Here is a 16,240-nt window from a genome sequence, read left to right as displayed (position 1 = left end):
CCTGTTGACTGTAGAGTAAGGAGCAATATTGTGAGAGGTTATGAAGCAGCAATTTCTGCCCAAAGTGCAAACATTGCAGATGTATGTTCTGAAACTGGAATGAAACATCACTAAAGATGGAAGCCTGAGGAATATCCTCATGAAACATTTCTTTTTATATTGAACCTTTTTAGAAACAAATTTCATGGAATCCAATCTTTCTGCCTTTTTACACAAAAATTTCAGAGTGAAAATTCACTTAGGATGTAGTTTTGAAGAAATTTCAGGTTAGAAAGAGATTATAATTTCACTGAGGTATCAGGATGAAGGAAAGGCTATATTGACGAGACACACAAAATTGTCCTTCATTTATTTGTCAAATGTGTACTGAGAGTCCACTCTGTGTGAGACACAGCTGACACTAGGAGACAAAACAGACAAATCTTACTTTCTCAGAGAGAAGTGATTATTTTGAATTTTATTGCCTTTTGAATTACTTACTAAATATTAAGCAGTGTATTTTTTCTCCCTTGATTTATAGAACAATGTGAGACAGAGGATAATTCTTTATCATATGATAAAAGTTGATCTTCAAGATTTTATTTTCATCTACCATGACTACATTAATTTTCGCTTTTTCTTTTGCCTCTCAAAAAAGAATTCTTTGCCATTAGCCGTGCTTGTTAAAAATTTAGTGCTACTTTTAGGTTCAAATAAAAGCTGCATTATGTCACAATACTTTTTAGACTTTAAAGGAACTAGGCGTCCTTGCCTATTGTTTGGCGTGGTTCTGCTGGGTGGGTTCAGTTCAGTTTCTATACTGGCCTTAACTTTTTTGTATCTTGATCTCCTCTCTGCTGCCCGGTTTTGACTTACACTCCTTTTCTCTGGCTTTCTGTCTGCTAGTTGTTCCAGTTTGAACCCTAGCTCAATTAAACTCTTTTGGCTCTAGAACCTTCTGCATCACTTCCCACTCGAAGATTTGCTCACTCCTGGAACAGAATTTTCTTTGGACGGCTGTCCTGGCAATGGTGACTTATTCCCCTACTCCACCCACCACTGGTCTTTGTTGCAAGCCTGAGAAAATGTAGCTGTGCACCTGGGAGTCTGCAGCCAGGACCAGGTAACTGCCTCTAGTTACTTTCTTCTAAAAGGGGTTTACTACTTACAATGCTTCTTGGATTGCTCATGCTTTTATTTTGCATTACTATTTATGAAAACCTTTGGGCCACATGTATATTGGATTTATCCAAGGACTCACAACTTGGCTGTGAAGAGTGAAGAATGGAATCTCAACTCACTATCAACAATCTCATAGTTTATTTTGGTCAGTGTAGCTTTACCACTTTCAAACCACTAGGTTCCATTTAAAGATCTGTCTTACTTGAAGCACATACTTTTAATATCATTCTTTTAATATCTTTTAATAGAGCATATTCTTTTAATATCTATTTAAGTATTTGACTAATTATAATAATGAAAGGATTTTCTAGTTTAGATATCTTATTCATTTTCTTAGAACCCTAACCAATAAAATAAATCTGGAGTATTGAATCAACAAGGACCTCATTAGGATAAGTTAATGTTGACTAGCAATTATTAATAGTTAAATGGAGTAAAATAAGTCAATATACATGTATTGAATATCCACTATGACCAGCACTATTAAGAGGCTGGGGACATAATAATACGTAAGAAAGACTTTGCCCTGTGGGTGGTCGTGGTCAAGTTGGGTAGGTAGACTCTCGACAGACAATCTCAAGAAGATGTACAAAGTGCAATGACAGTATTGGCGGTGCCCAGTGCACTACGGGAAAGGACAAGAGGGGCATCCAATGCAGTCTGGGGTTAGAGTGATTGGGACAGGTGAGCGAGAAAGATTTCCAGAAGAGATGATGATTGAATTGAGTCCTGAGGAGGAGTAACGTTATCTGGGTAAAGACAGCAGGGCAGGGAATTATAGGAAGAGGCGCAGATGACTTGCCCTGAGTAAGAAAGACTTGATCCCTCACCTTCTAGGGTAAAATGACTCTGTTGTAATTTTGAGTTTTATTGTAAAAATGTATTTGAATTTTGTGTAATCCTCTATAGTATATTCATGTCAGTGTGACACATGATAGTGTCACACATTTTAATTCTTTACAATTTTACTGCAATTATCATTCCAGGAAAATGCTCCATGTTCATCTTGTGATTTTTTTTTTAATGTAGACCTGGCATATCATTGAGTACTCTTGTGAACATTAGAATTTCAGTTTGAGAAGCTTTGGCAAACACTTAAGAATGTTGATTACCGATTTATACTGACCTAGTTTGAATCCTGACTCTATTTCTTCCTAAATGGACATGTTAATCTCTCTTAAACTTTAAATCATTTCCTTTTAGTAAAAAATAGAGATTCTGGGAGATGAAAATGAGAGTGTGTATATAAAGAAGTTGTTACAATATAGCACTCAGTTCACGGATGGAGATTATCTGGACTTCTTGTAGTCAGGGAACATGTCTGTCTTGTTCATCCTTGTGTGCTCAGTGTGATGCCTGGTACCCAAGAGGTTTACAATAGATAGTTATTAAATTAATAAAGCAAGAACTCGTTATTTAGTGATGCTAAGACAGCTCTTAATGCCAACTTAGAAAGAAACTTAGAACAGTGCCTAGCATACACTAGATCCTTATAAGTATTTCCTAATTGCCTGATTTGATGAATGACTTCACTTGGTGCCTGTCCTGAGAAAGTGAGGACTGAATGGAATGTGGGCTGTGTAAATCCAAGAATAATTCTATATCAAGACTATGGTACTTGTGCTCTGGTGTTTACTGTAAGGAATGCCTAAAAAAATGCTGATGAAGAAAAATCACATGAGCTAAATCAGTGAAGACCCTTGTAACCACCACTCAGGTCAAGAAATTGAACTTTGCCAGCCTCCTCAGAAGCATCTCTGTGCCAAGGAAGTTCCCTTCCTTCCCCTAAAGTAACCACTGACTCTTATGGGAATCATTTCCTTGTCATTCTGTTTATGGTACTATCATCCAAGGTGCATCCCTAGTTATAATAGTTTAGTCTTGACAAATAAAAGAAAAATTGATGTGTTTTTTGAGTCTTTCTTAATCTGCAAACTCTTCTTTCATTCCTATTTTTGCCTTATGAATTTTCTTTTGAAGAGTTTGAGCTGTTTTGTCTGATCTCTACAGTTTCCCACTATTTGGAGTTTACGTATTGAACAACTATGGTGCAGTTCAACGTGTTCCTTTGTTCTCTGTATTTCCTGCAAATTGATGGATCCAGAGAAATGGTCAGATGGGGTTCTAACTCTCTGACAAGACTATAGATGGAGCTGTTTCTCTCTCTCTCTCTTTTTTTCAATTGAGGTATAGTTGATATACAATGTTATATTAGTTTCAGGTGTATGACATAATAATTCGACATTTGTATATATTGTGAAATAATCACCGCAAGAAGTCTAGTAACATCCATCACCATGCATAGAGAATTTTTTTCTTGTGATGAGAACTTTTAGGATTTACTCTCTTAGCAACTTTTAAATATGCAATACAGTATTAATAACTATAGTTTCCATGTTGTACATTACATCCCCTTGACTGACTTATTTTGTAACTGGAAGTTTGTACCTTTTGACTCCCTTCACCCATTTCGTGCACCGCTGCGCCCCCAACCCTCCACCTCGGGCAACTACCAATCTGTTCTCTGTTTCTATGATCTTTCTTCCCCTTAGATTCCACATTATAAGTGAGATCAAATGGTATTTGTCTTTCTTCATCTGACTTACTTCACTTAGCATAATGCCCTCAAGGTCCATCCATGTTGTTACAAATAGCAAGTTTTCATTCTTTTTTATGGTTCAATAATATTCCATTGTGTGTACATACACCACAATTTCTTTATCCATTCATCTATGGATGGACACTTAGGTTGTTTCCATATCTTTCCATATCTTGGCTATTTTAAATAATACTGAAATGAACATGGGGATGCATATATCTTTTCAAATTAGTGTTCGCATTTTCTTCTAATAAATACCCAGAAGTGGGATTGCTGGATCATATGGTAGTTCTATTTTTAATTTTTTGAGGAACCTTCATACTGTTTTCCATAATAGCTGCAGCAATTTGCATTCCCACCAACAGTGCACGAGAGCTCCCTTTTCTCCTCACCAACACTTGATATTTCTGGTCTTTTTGATAATAGCTCTTCTAACAGATGTGAGGTGATACCTCATTGTGGTTTTGATTAGTATTTCCCTGATGGTTAGTGGCATTGAACATCTTTTCATGTACCTGTTGGCCATCTGTGTGTCTTCTTTGGAGAAATGTCTATTCAGATCTTCTGCCCATTTTTAAATCACGTTGTTTGTTGCGCTGTTTTCTTTCATCAGGAGGTATATCACGTCTTGATTTTGAAGTTTTGATTTTCTTTGATATGAGCAGCTATTGATACTCAAAGCCTTAATATGTTAATTCAATGGAGATATTCTAATTATATAATTTCTTTTTCATTTCATAATTGGCATACTTTTATAAAGAAATGCTTTCTCTCTTCAGCTGTTTGGTTGCCCATTATTTCACTTTATATAAGAAAGTCAGAATAAATCTTTTGACCCCTTGTTGAGGCTGGATCCCTCTTCCTCTTTTTTAACTATTATTTAAGATAAGAAATTTGTGCTCTATCATCTTTTGAATTTTAAAAATATTATAATACTCTCATGGATTTAAATGTATTTGATGAGTTTCAGCTGTTGCAATTCTTTTCTTTATTGAAGCTCAAATTGCCCCATTATTGACCAGTGGTATCCTCTTCAGGTTGGCTCTTGAGTCCTGTTGATAGTTTCCTCACTGTCTGGTGTGTCAAGACAGTCCTGGTTCTTCTCGTATATTTCCTGTCCCAGACTTGAAATCAACAATTTCTTCAAGAAATTCTGGCTTCTTTTAAAAGAAATTAGTTGTGTTAACAGGAATTTTGCTACTGTGTGGATCAGTTTCTAGGCTTCTTCAGTGGACAGTTAGGACATACACACTAATACATGTGTCTATATGTTTGCTTATGTATACACAGATATATGTTTTTTATTAAAATAAAATACCTCATGGAGCTGTTTCAAATTTAGTGTTTGTTTCCTGTACATAAGCATTTTTAATGTGGCAGAGTAGAGAGCCTGGTTAATAATGTGCCAGCTGGCTCTGGAACCACTTGATTAAATAAGGAATCCCCAAGGCTTTCAAATATTTGATATGACAATGCACAATTACCTCTAATATGTGCATAATGCTGTTAACAGGATATCATTTCTACATACTTTAAACTTCCAAATGTTGAAGTGGAAAATGTAGAAGGATTATGAGGATATTTATAGTAGGCTATGTTTCTGTTTTGCAATTCAAATTAATGTATTATATATGGTACAGTGATCAGTAAAAAGCAATTCTGTAAGCTCTCTGGGTGCTTGTTCATCATTTTATTCCCAGCACCTAGTATGGTGGGCTTGGTGGGCACATATTATGTGCTTAGCTAACTTTTGTGAAATGACTAAATATTACTGCTGGTACTATATCAGTGAGCAAGCTGGTGGCACAATTGTACTTCCTTCGCCCCGTCCTCAAAACATTTTTTGCAGGCATTAACATTAGTTTTACATGCGTTATTGAGTCTGTCTGACCTATGATAGCAAGTCAATTAAGAGCGTTTAAAGTTTATATGGGGGTCTTAACCTAAGAAACAATATTAAGAGGTTCTTAATATTATCATCAGTGTCTGGAAATTTCCTAAATGCAGTCTTTCTGTGATTTGTACCTTGTATTTTTTCATTACCTCATCAAGGTTAATATGGTAAAACAGATGATAGAAATGCATTTTAAGGCTAATACTAATTAAAATTAAAAGACAGAATGTTGATGAATAAATTCTGTAAATTGCGATGAAATTAGATCTGGAATTGGAGATAATGTTAACATCTTACACTTTTCCTTAAATGGCTTTTAATTAACTTCTAAAAGGGTAGTCGTTCTGCAAAGCTTTGTAAAATTAGACTATCTGTCATCAGGAATTTTTTCAGAAGTTATTTTATTCCGCTACGTTATCAGATAGAATTTGTTTTTTTTTTTTCAGCTTTATGACTAAATTATTAAATTGAAACGTGAGTTAAATTAACGATGTCCCATATCCCCTTTGGCTATGCGGATATTTCTTTGTTTTTATCTGGTAATTTCAAACCTTCTGGTAGAGTGGTCCCCCCTGTCCACGGGGGATATATTCCAAGACTCCCAGTGGATGCCCGAAACTGCAGAGTGCTGAACCCCATATACACTGTATATTTCCCTATATATTCATGTTTAGGTGTGAGAGCAAAATCAACATGAATGTCTTTTTCCTTCTTCACAACTTCACAGATAGAAAATTTATTCTCATTGAAGATCTTAGCAACCTCAGCATACAATTTCTTTCCTTATTAAGTCGAGAACTTTTACCCTTTCACGTAAAGGAAGCACTTTACGGCTTTTCTTTGACATATTGGAATTGCCAGCGTCACTACTCTTGTGCTTTGGGGCCATTATTAAGTAAAAGAAGAGTTACTTGCACACAAGCACTGTGATACCGAGACAGTGGACCTGATCACCGAGATGGCTGCTAAGTGACTAACGGGTGGGTAGTGTCTACCGCCTGGAGCCACTGGACAAATGGATGATTCACCTCCCGGGCAGAAGGGAGCAGGACAGCAGATTTTCTCTGGCTACTCAGAATGGTGTGCAACTTAAAACTTATGAATTGTTCATTTCTGGAATTTTCCATTTAATATTTTTGGACCTCGGTTGACTGTGGGTAACTGAAACCATGGATAAGAGGGAGCTACTGTACTTTTAAGATTGGGAAGCCATAAAATGGCTCGCCACTTTCAGATCTGATAGAGCAGAAAAGGAAGAGGAAAAGGGGAAGAATACTAGTCTCACTGCGTGTAAAGATTGAAGGGAAAAAGGTAACTTGACTCTTTCTATCTACCTTTCCACTTAAATCCTGCCCCAAGTGAACTTGAATTGACAGTGGACCAGAGGTCTGTTTACTAACTAGGAGCACAGGTATTTTTCTTCTGAGCTTTGGAACCCAGAATTTAATTATTGCCTCTGGAGTCCTGTGTTTCCTTGGGAGACTTTTAAGTTTAAATATCTTAAATTACCTTGGAATTTTAGAAGGTCATATCAACAACTGAAACACCAAAGTGTTTGTTGGAGTCTCAAATGGATCCCCTACAGGCTTTTCCTGGTCAGGAGTGTGTTTCATCTGAGCTATAGTATTAGAAAAAACTGAATTATTTGCCAACGTTAACAATTGTGAGTTTTTATTTTTAACCTCAATGTGTATTTCTGATACCTCTTGAAACATCAGCATATTTGACAATGATGGACCTGCATTTTCACATCACAACTATTGACTGGAGGTGAGCGCTGTAGTTGCTCCAGGCCCCACCTCTTCATGTGCTCTCCTTGATATTGAGACTGAGCATCAATCAACATTTATTTATTTATTTATTTTTAAAGATTGGCATCTGGGCTAACAACTGTTGCCAATCTTTTTTTTTTTTTTTTCCTGCTTTATCTCCCCATACCCTCCCTGTACACAGTTGTATATCTTAGTTGCACGTCCTTCTAGTTGTGGGATGTGGGACGCCACCTCAACGTGGCCTGACGAGCGGTGCGATGTCCGCGCGCAGGATCCGAACCCTGGGCCGCCGCAGCGGAGCGCGCGAACTTAACCACTCGGCCACGGAGCCGGCCCCCAATCAACATTTATTAAGAGAGAAGTGAAGCATTCTTTGTATCCTTGTTTCCAGAATCAGTGGCAAAGTAATAGACCAAGAAGGCTGTGTATGTCAAGAAAGATGGGAGAGAGCAACAGGGAATATTTTGTGTGTGTACACATAGGAGAAAAATATTCCATGCATTTATTTCAAGGCACATCTATTTTGAAAGAATATAACTTAAGAAGGTCAGAAGGAAACAACCATCCTAGGACTGTGACTGATATAAGCTAAAGATAACTGATAAAAAAGAAAAATGTAATGATCTGATAAAGGAACTGATGTATCGAGAGGGTTTGTTTTGGAATGTGAATAAAATTGGTGCAGATGCTGTAAAATGCAATTGTGTGTTAATTGAAAAAATTGGCCAGATATCAAAACTTTTTGCAGATGGTAAATTTGTAAGATTCTCTACCAAGTGTAGCAGAAATTCTGTCCTAAACAGAGGCAAGCATTTACAGATATAATCCTGTCTAGAAATCCTGCTTCTCAGTGTGTCGATGTTTATGTGTGAGAGCATTCACAGTGTTTTTAAATCGTAGCTGATGAGAACACAGCTATAGATAATACCATCATGTTATCTATATTTATCTTGGTATTGAGAAAAATTTAGATGTGACTGAAGAACTTTTAGATATGGTCCCTATGACAAGTGTAACATCAGGAAATGTTTATTTTCTATGTTGAGAATACTCTTCAAAGGTTTAATATGGAATTGTCAAAATAAGTTAAGTGATGCGCCTCTTCAAACGATCAGCATTAATTTATATTTATTATAATATTTTAAAATTTAGATCCAAGGTGGCAATATTTTACAAGGATGTGAGATTTAAGTCCATTCATTATAGCATCATTGGGAGTTGGTTGGTGGTAAAAAGTGAACCTCCATCTCATGCCATCGGCTGAAAACACTCATGATACAGGCATGGCCAGTTCAACCATAGTGACTTGGATCCCTAATCGATTGTTTACTGGAGGTTAGATGCCATAGTTGTGGCTCTGTGCTGAAAGATCTGTTTGTACTTTTGAAAGAAATCACTGTTCATGTTATCTGAGGAAAAATCCTCCTTTGACTCACCAAGAAAGAGTGGGATAAAGACTTGGCATTTTTGATTGTCATTATAACTTTTACAATCTCTTTGAATATTTTTTTGTAAGCATTTACTTGTAATTACAGTAGTGGGATTTGATCTGCTCATTCTTTGTGAAATTGCGTTTCTGAGAACTGATTTGACAAGATTAAGTATCAAAGCACCATTTTATTGCTCCCCCAATATAGGGCTTTCCACACTGTGTTGGAAAACAAGGCTTAGACTTGGGGCTGAACTGACGCTTATTACTTTCTGCTCCCAAATATAGCCCTTGGGGCTGCTCACTTGATGGTGCCACGTAGACTCTTGTCCCCTCAGCAGTGTGGGATATGCAGCATATTCTCAGTGGCCAGAGAAGCAGAGAAAACCATTGAGAGATAAGAGCCAAAACTTTGTTGCCATTTAAAATTGGGTAGTTTTATTATACATATGATAGATAGGAAATAATAATATACAAAGAATAATGGTAAAACAAACACCCATGCACTTACCATCCAGCTGAATAACTTGAACTTCTGTGCTCCTCTCTCATCCTCTCCTTCTCTCATGGCACCCAGCCATGATCACTAGCTTGATTTTGTGTATTTATTCTCTTGCTTTTGTCTACAGTTCTAGCACATACTCATATATACCTAAAAAATGTGTTGTTAACGGTTTACACTTTTGAACTTTATATAAAGGGAGTCATCCTGTATGTATTCTTTAGTCACTTGCTTTTTTCTCGGCAATCTGTCATTAAAATTGATTCATGTTGATGCATGTAGTTCATTCGTTGTCACTATTGCATAAGATGCTGTTGTGTGAATATGCCACATTTTATCCATTTCCATGTTGATGGACATTAGAGTTATTCCCTTTTTTTCTGCTAAAATAAACAAGACTATTGTTTCAGTGGAATGCCCACCATATGCCAGGCACTGTTCTAGATTCTGGGGATGCATCAGTGAACAAAAGAGACAAAAATCCCCACTCTTATTGAACTTATATTCTAGTAGGAAGAGACAGACAAAAAATTAAGTAAATTATATGATTTGTTAGAATGTGAGGAGTGTGATAGAGACAAGGTAGAAAAAATAATAATGAGTGCTTGGATTTGGGATCAAATTGAGATTTTAAACATGGTGATCAGAGATCTCACTAAGAATGTGAACAGTTGGAAACAGACTTGAAAATCAGAGAAGGGACCATGCACTGAGCTGAGGACAGAATGTTCCAGGCAGAGGGAACACTGCAAAGGCCTTGAGGGGTTGCTTCCCTTGCATTTTGTAAATATCCCCTGGTGCACACGTGCAAGAGGTTTTTGAAGGTATGTTACGCGCCATGGAACTCGTCAATCATGGGCTATGCAGTTACGTATGTCCTTAATTTTAGCGGTCTATCAGTCTGTGTGCGTTAACTGTTGAAACACCCAACCTTCTCTCTCTTTAGTTTCCTTTTCCTCTCATTTCATCTCCTCCTTCTCATATTAGTTTGGAAGTTATACATTCTATTTCTACTCATTTAGTGCTTACCTTGAACATTTTAACATTCACGCTTAAAAAGTCTAAAGTTGATCAATAAAATTACTATCTTTAAGAATAATCATGAACTCAATTATGCCCATTCCATTTTACATGCTATTCATGTGCAGTATTTTAGTTCTATCTTTTCAAAAAATCACAAGTTAGATACTGTTGCTATTGTTTTAGATATGTATACTGTTGTTTTATACAATCAATGTTATTCAGATTTCCTACATATTCTCCAATTTCCCTATTCATCATTCCATCTTACATCTCAAATTTCAACCTGGGATCATTTTCTTTCTTGTTACAACACATTCGGTAGAATTTCCTTGGTGGAGGTGTTGATCATAAACCCTCTCAGTTTTTGTTTGTTTCATTTTGGGAAAAAATTATGGGCTGGCTTGAGCAGTTGAGTTGTATTTGTATGATATGGTCAATGCACAAGTCACTTTCCTTGCATTAACCAGCCTAGATGTCAACTGTGGGGTATTATCTGAATTGTTTGTTTTAAATGAAGCCACAATAGAATCTTCTGGAAACTTATGCATGGGAGCAATTTAGTCAATATAGAAAGCCATCTGGTCCCACATGCTTCTCTTCCTGGGAGACAGGGACCCGAAAGCACATTTGTCCAGGTATAAACTCTGTGGACTGCAGCCAAGGTGGTTGGGGGAAGCATGACAGTTTGATCCCTGTATAATGAATTCCAAAATATTGCTCAGATACTTGATATATTCTGCTGCTTTGGAGATGAAAGGAGGATTTTTTTAAAACAACAACTTACCTTTAAAAGTAATTTAACATTTTTTTACTTTCTTCTTGACTAAAAACCAAACTAGTGCAATTTTAAACTTGGGTGTTTTTTTTTGTTACTACCTTAATTAAGGAAGAAGGGTGAGATGGGGCAATGCAAAATAACTGAATTCTATGAGTAGATGATGAATTCTGGCAAAATCTTCCTTTTTCTTGGATGATTACACCTCCTTTCTCAATCTCAAAATAAGCCATTTTTCACTTCTAACAGTTTAACGATTTTTCTACAGTGAGCATTCAAGTTCAGGGTCATTTTTATGTTTTACTTTTTTTTACAGCGAATGCTTGATGAAGCTGGCAGATATTCAAAACTGTAGTTGAACTACTTCAAAGCAGAAGATACTAATGATCTGTTCGTTCTATTTCTGTGTGTGTGTGTGTGTGTGAGGATGATTGCCCTGAGCTAACATCTATGGCCAATCTTCCTCTTTTTGCTTGAGGAAGACTGTTGCTGAGCTAACATCTGTGCCAATCTTCCTCTATTTTATGTGGGATGCTGCCACAGTGTGGCCCAATGAGCAGTGCCAGGTCTGCCCCTGGGATCCAAACCCGTGAACCCCAGGTCACCGATGCGTGTGTGCTAACCCAACCACTACGCCACCAGTAGCCCCTCTTGTTCTATTTCTTCCTGCCTCTGTGTATACATATTGTGTAGATGAGGTCAGTAGATAATGCTTGAAAACTAACAAAGTGTTAATTCATAGAATAAGATTAGACATAACTGTTTTTGGAAAACGAGGAAGTTAAGGGCAAGGTAGCTTATAGTCCTCTCATGAATCAAGGTTTGTAAGACGTTTATTTTCCTTTTCAGCACATTAGCTAGGTTGTTTTAATTGCCTTGGGACCAACTTTGCTCAATTTTCATAAATATTCTGGTAATAACTGTGTCAGCACCAGGAATTTCTAGTAAAAGAGCTACATTTTCTAACAAAGATTAAAACAGATTGATCTGTGTTTTATACTTTGTTTTTAATGATTCACTTCATTTGTCAGCTTAACATGTTGTCTGGCTTCTTTTGATACATCAGAGTCCAAATTACTGGGTGCCTCAGTTATTGACTATTTTTTAGTGCCAAATGGAAGAGAGAAGAGTACAGATTCATGTGTTTTGGACTTCGGAATTTTCAAGTATCCTTTCTCCCCTTCCTTCTAGAATCTTGGCTCTTCTGCTTGGGAACTTCTTCTGCTTCGCTTCTTCTACTTGTCCACGTGGATGTTGAGGTCAGTCAGGAGGATGGCAGGAGACGGATAGGAAGACTGAGTGGTTTGCCCGTGTCTTTGGTTAATCAGAGAGGTGTGGAAGGAGGCTGGTAAACAACAGTGATGAGAAACAAGAGAGGCATGATCCTTCAAGGAGCAGAGAGTTTTATCTGAAGGAGGAGGAGGAGAGATCTGGACAGCATTAGTAGGCAATAATGAAAAGGCTGATTCCGGCACCTCAGCCTGGTACATATGGGAGAATGGGCATTGGCCCCTGAGTGGGCTGTGGGGAAGGCTGTGTACTTGTGATGCAGCCAAGTTTCTGTTTAGGCAACAGTTGGAAGAAATTGAGGATGTTGTAAAGACATTTTTACTGTGAGAGGAGGTTCTGTGAGATGCGGTAAATAAGTTTTAGAGGGAGAGGAGCATTATGGTTGGTTTAGAGGAAGGAAGCCCAGAACAAATTGGGAATAAAACTGTGGGAGAGGAGAGCTGACTAGTGGGAATTGTATTTTGGATGATGATCAAGAATAACACGAGTGTGAAACACAAGGCATCCAGAAAGAATTATAACTGTTTTTCGCTTCTTGTCAAGATGGAGAAATCAACCCTGAAGAGACTATAATATGAGGGAGTGGGGCTAAGGCTGTCTGGAACTGGTGGGTGAAGTCCCAGGTGGCAGGCTGCCAAAGGCAGTGAGAGCATGGAGGGAAGTTTTCAAGTTCTGTTCTTACCTCTTCCCTATTTCCCTGGGACAATCAATGCCCATCTCTTCACCACAGAACTTGGCAGTAACTGCCTAGGGGTAACAACAGAGTAGCACCAAGGCTCTGCTGGGGTGAGACGTGGCTGAAAGCAGCTGCCCTTGGACCTTTGCTCTTCCATCCTTTCCCCTCCAAGGCCCAGGGACGATGCGACACAATGTAGGAAGACTGCATCCTTTCAATGGTGCTTCTTCCTGAGTATTTAAGGGTGAAACCCTAATCAGAGGATCTGCCTGTGGATTGGCAGCAGTGTCAGTAGGGGTTTTGTAGTGCTTAGGGTTCTCTACTTACCTCCTCTCCTCCCCTGTCCTCTCATTTAACTCGCTGGGACTAAGAAACTACAACCTGGCCTGCCAGCCATTCTCATTACACAATAATACCCAGAAATTTAATAGCAAAATTTAGGAACATTAAAGACAAAGAGAAAATTCTAAAAGCTGCCAGAAAGAGATTTCCCACCAAAGAAAATGAACCAGATTGACACTAAATGTCTCAACACCAACATTAGATACAAGAAAACAATGAAGTAATATTTTTTTAAAGTATTGGAGGAAAATAACTTAGAATTAGAATTTTTTTTATAATCCAGCTAAATTGTCTATTAGTTTATTAAACAATAAATAGATTGTTTATTATATTATAGCTAAAATGTAATAAAAAATACTCTTGGCCTGCAAGGCCTTGTTGCTCAACCCCTCACCAAATACTCTTGGAGAAAATCCTCAAATCAGAAGAGATCTGGGAGCTGAGTAATGAAATAGCATGTAAGTTTACCGTAAAAAATAAAAATCCAGCATCAAAGAAATAAAAAAGGGAAAGTAAAATACAATGAATTAGAACGAAATATCTAAATAATATGAGTGATGGACGGTGTGAGGGGAATTAAAGGGACATAAGAGTATGCTAAAGGACCTTTGTTGAAGGGAAAGCTATCAGTGTTGATAACTTTAAGAAATCAGCACAATAAATAGATGTCTTCTATTAAGAGCAACTACCACAGAAACAAGAATAGGATGTTTTCCTTTTAAACCAACAGAAGAAAACTAGTTCCATCCAAATGGAAATCATGGAAGAGGAAAAAAAGAAGGAAAGAACAATGTGGCAAGTATGAAATATATCTGAATATAAAATAAATACAAATGATTTTTTTATTGAGGTAACATTGTATAAATTTCAGGTGTACATCATTATATTTCAACTTCTGTATAGACTGCATTGTGCTCACCACAGAAGTCTAGTGACCATCCATCGCTGTACACATGCGCCCTATCACCCCCTTCACCTTCCCCTCTGGTAAACACCAATCTGTCCCCTGTATCTATGTGTTTATTTGTTGTTTTATTTTCCACATATGAGTGAAATCACATGAGATTTGTCTTTCTCTGTCTGACTTATTTCACTTAGCATAATATCCTCAAGGTCCATCCATGTTGTTGCTAATGGCAAGATTTCATCTTTTTTATGGCTGAGTACTATTCCATTGTGTATCTATATACCACATCTTCTTTATTCATTCATTCATCTTAAATAGAAATGATTTAAGCTCATCAATTAAAAACCTAGAATCTCAGATTGGATTAAGAAAACAAGATCCAAGGATATATGATCTTCATCAGACAGACTTAAAACAAAAGACACAGAAAGTTAGAATGATGGAAAAAACATAGACCAGCTAACCATAGGCCAGAATAAAACTGGGGTAAGTAACTTAATAACTGACAGAAAAGAATTTAAGGCAACAAAACACCATATTCCTAATAATGTTCTTTATATACAGGTAAAGGGAAATTAGAGCAAGAAACTATAACTATCATGAACACAGATGTACTTAAAATGCCGTCAGAATGCATAGCGCAATAAGTGGCAGAACTTTAGGGAGAAACATAAATCAGCAATTAGAGGTAGGGATTTTAACACACTCCTCTTAGAAACTAATAGATTACAGTCAAAAAGGAAAATCTTTGTGGATTAAAAATGCAATTACTAAGCTTATTCTATTAGATATATTGAAAACTATATGCTTGATAAGCAGACAGTATATGTTCTTTTTTGTTTTTTTTTTTTTAGGGAAGATTAGCCCTGAGCTAACATCTGCTGCCAATCCTTCTCTTTTTGCTTAGGAAGACTGGCCCTGAGCTGACATCTGTGCCCATCTTCCTCTACTTTATATATGGGACGCCTGCCACAGCATGGCTTGCCACTTGGTGCCATGTCTGCACCCGGGATCCTAAGTGGGAAATCCCGGGCTGCTGAAGTGGAATGTGTGCACTTAACTGCTGCACCACCAGGCCGGCCCCAGAGTACATATTGTTGAGCAATTAAGAAGTGTTACAAAAATGTACCTTGTAGGGGCTAGCTTGGTGGTGTAGTGGCCAAGTTTTCGTGCTTTGCTTCAGTGACCTGGGTTCATGGGTTTAGAACCTGGGCATGGACCTATACACTGCTCATCAAGTCATGCTGTGGCAGCATCCCAGATACAAAAAATAGAGGAAGATGGGTGCAACACGATGTTAGCTCAGGGACAATCTTCCTCAAGCAAAAAGAGGAAGATTGGCAACAGATGTTAGCTTAGGGCCAATCTTCCTCACCAAAAAAAAAAAAAAAAGATACCTTGTATTAGACCATAAAGGAAGTTTCAACAAATCTCAAATAAATAATAGCAGCTATGTTCTCTGATCTCAGTATAATAAAATTAGAAATTATTAATAAAAGGATATCTAAAGAAAAAATCCACCTTATGTTTGGAAACTATGTAGCATATTACAAAATAATATTGGATAAAAAAGGAAACTAAAGGATATTAAGAAATACTTAGAACTGAGTGATAATGAAAAATATGCATGTTAAGATTTTTGGAGCATAGTTGAAGGAGTACTAACTTTGAGAATAATTTATAGCTTAAATAGAGCCAGTAGGAAATAAAATGTTAGAAACAGACAATATTAGCATTCAGTTCAAGAAACTCAAAAAAGAGCAAACGCAGGGAAACAAACCAGAAGGAAATAATAAAATAGAAGCAGAAATAAATGAAGCGTGTATGAAATATAATAGAGGTTTTCTAAAACTAGAAGCTAATTTTTTGA

The 16,240-nt window shown here is 37.1% G+C and overlaps 1 long non-coding RNA gene across 1 annotated transcript in view; it reads left to right on the top strand.

Annotated features, from left to right (window-relative positions):
• Window positions 1–931: 931 nt before the first annotated feature.
• LOC111773615 (uncharacterized) overlaps window positions 932–16,240 on the top strand; it is a 41,573-nt gene continuing 26,264 nt past the window's right edge. Inside the window, exon 1 of the long non-coding RNA XR_011438874.1 lies at window positions 932–1,102. This is a non-coding gene — a long non-coding RNA (uncharacterized lncRNA). The remainder of the gene's footprint in view (window positions 1,103–16,240) is intronic.

Source organism: Equus caballus, chromosome 5, assembly GCF_041296265.1.
Source record: "Equus caballus isolate H_3958 breed thoroughbred chromosome 5, TB-T2T, whole genome shotgun sequence".
Classification (NCBI taxonomy): domain Eukaryota; kingdom Metazoa; phylum Chordata; class Mammalia; order Perissodactyla; family Equidae; genus Equus; species Equus caballus.
Note: the sequence above shows the minus strand (reverse complement) of the source record. Positions and strands in the feature narration are given on the sequence as shown.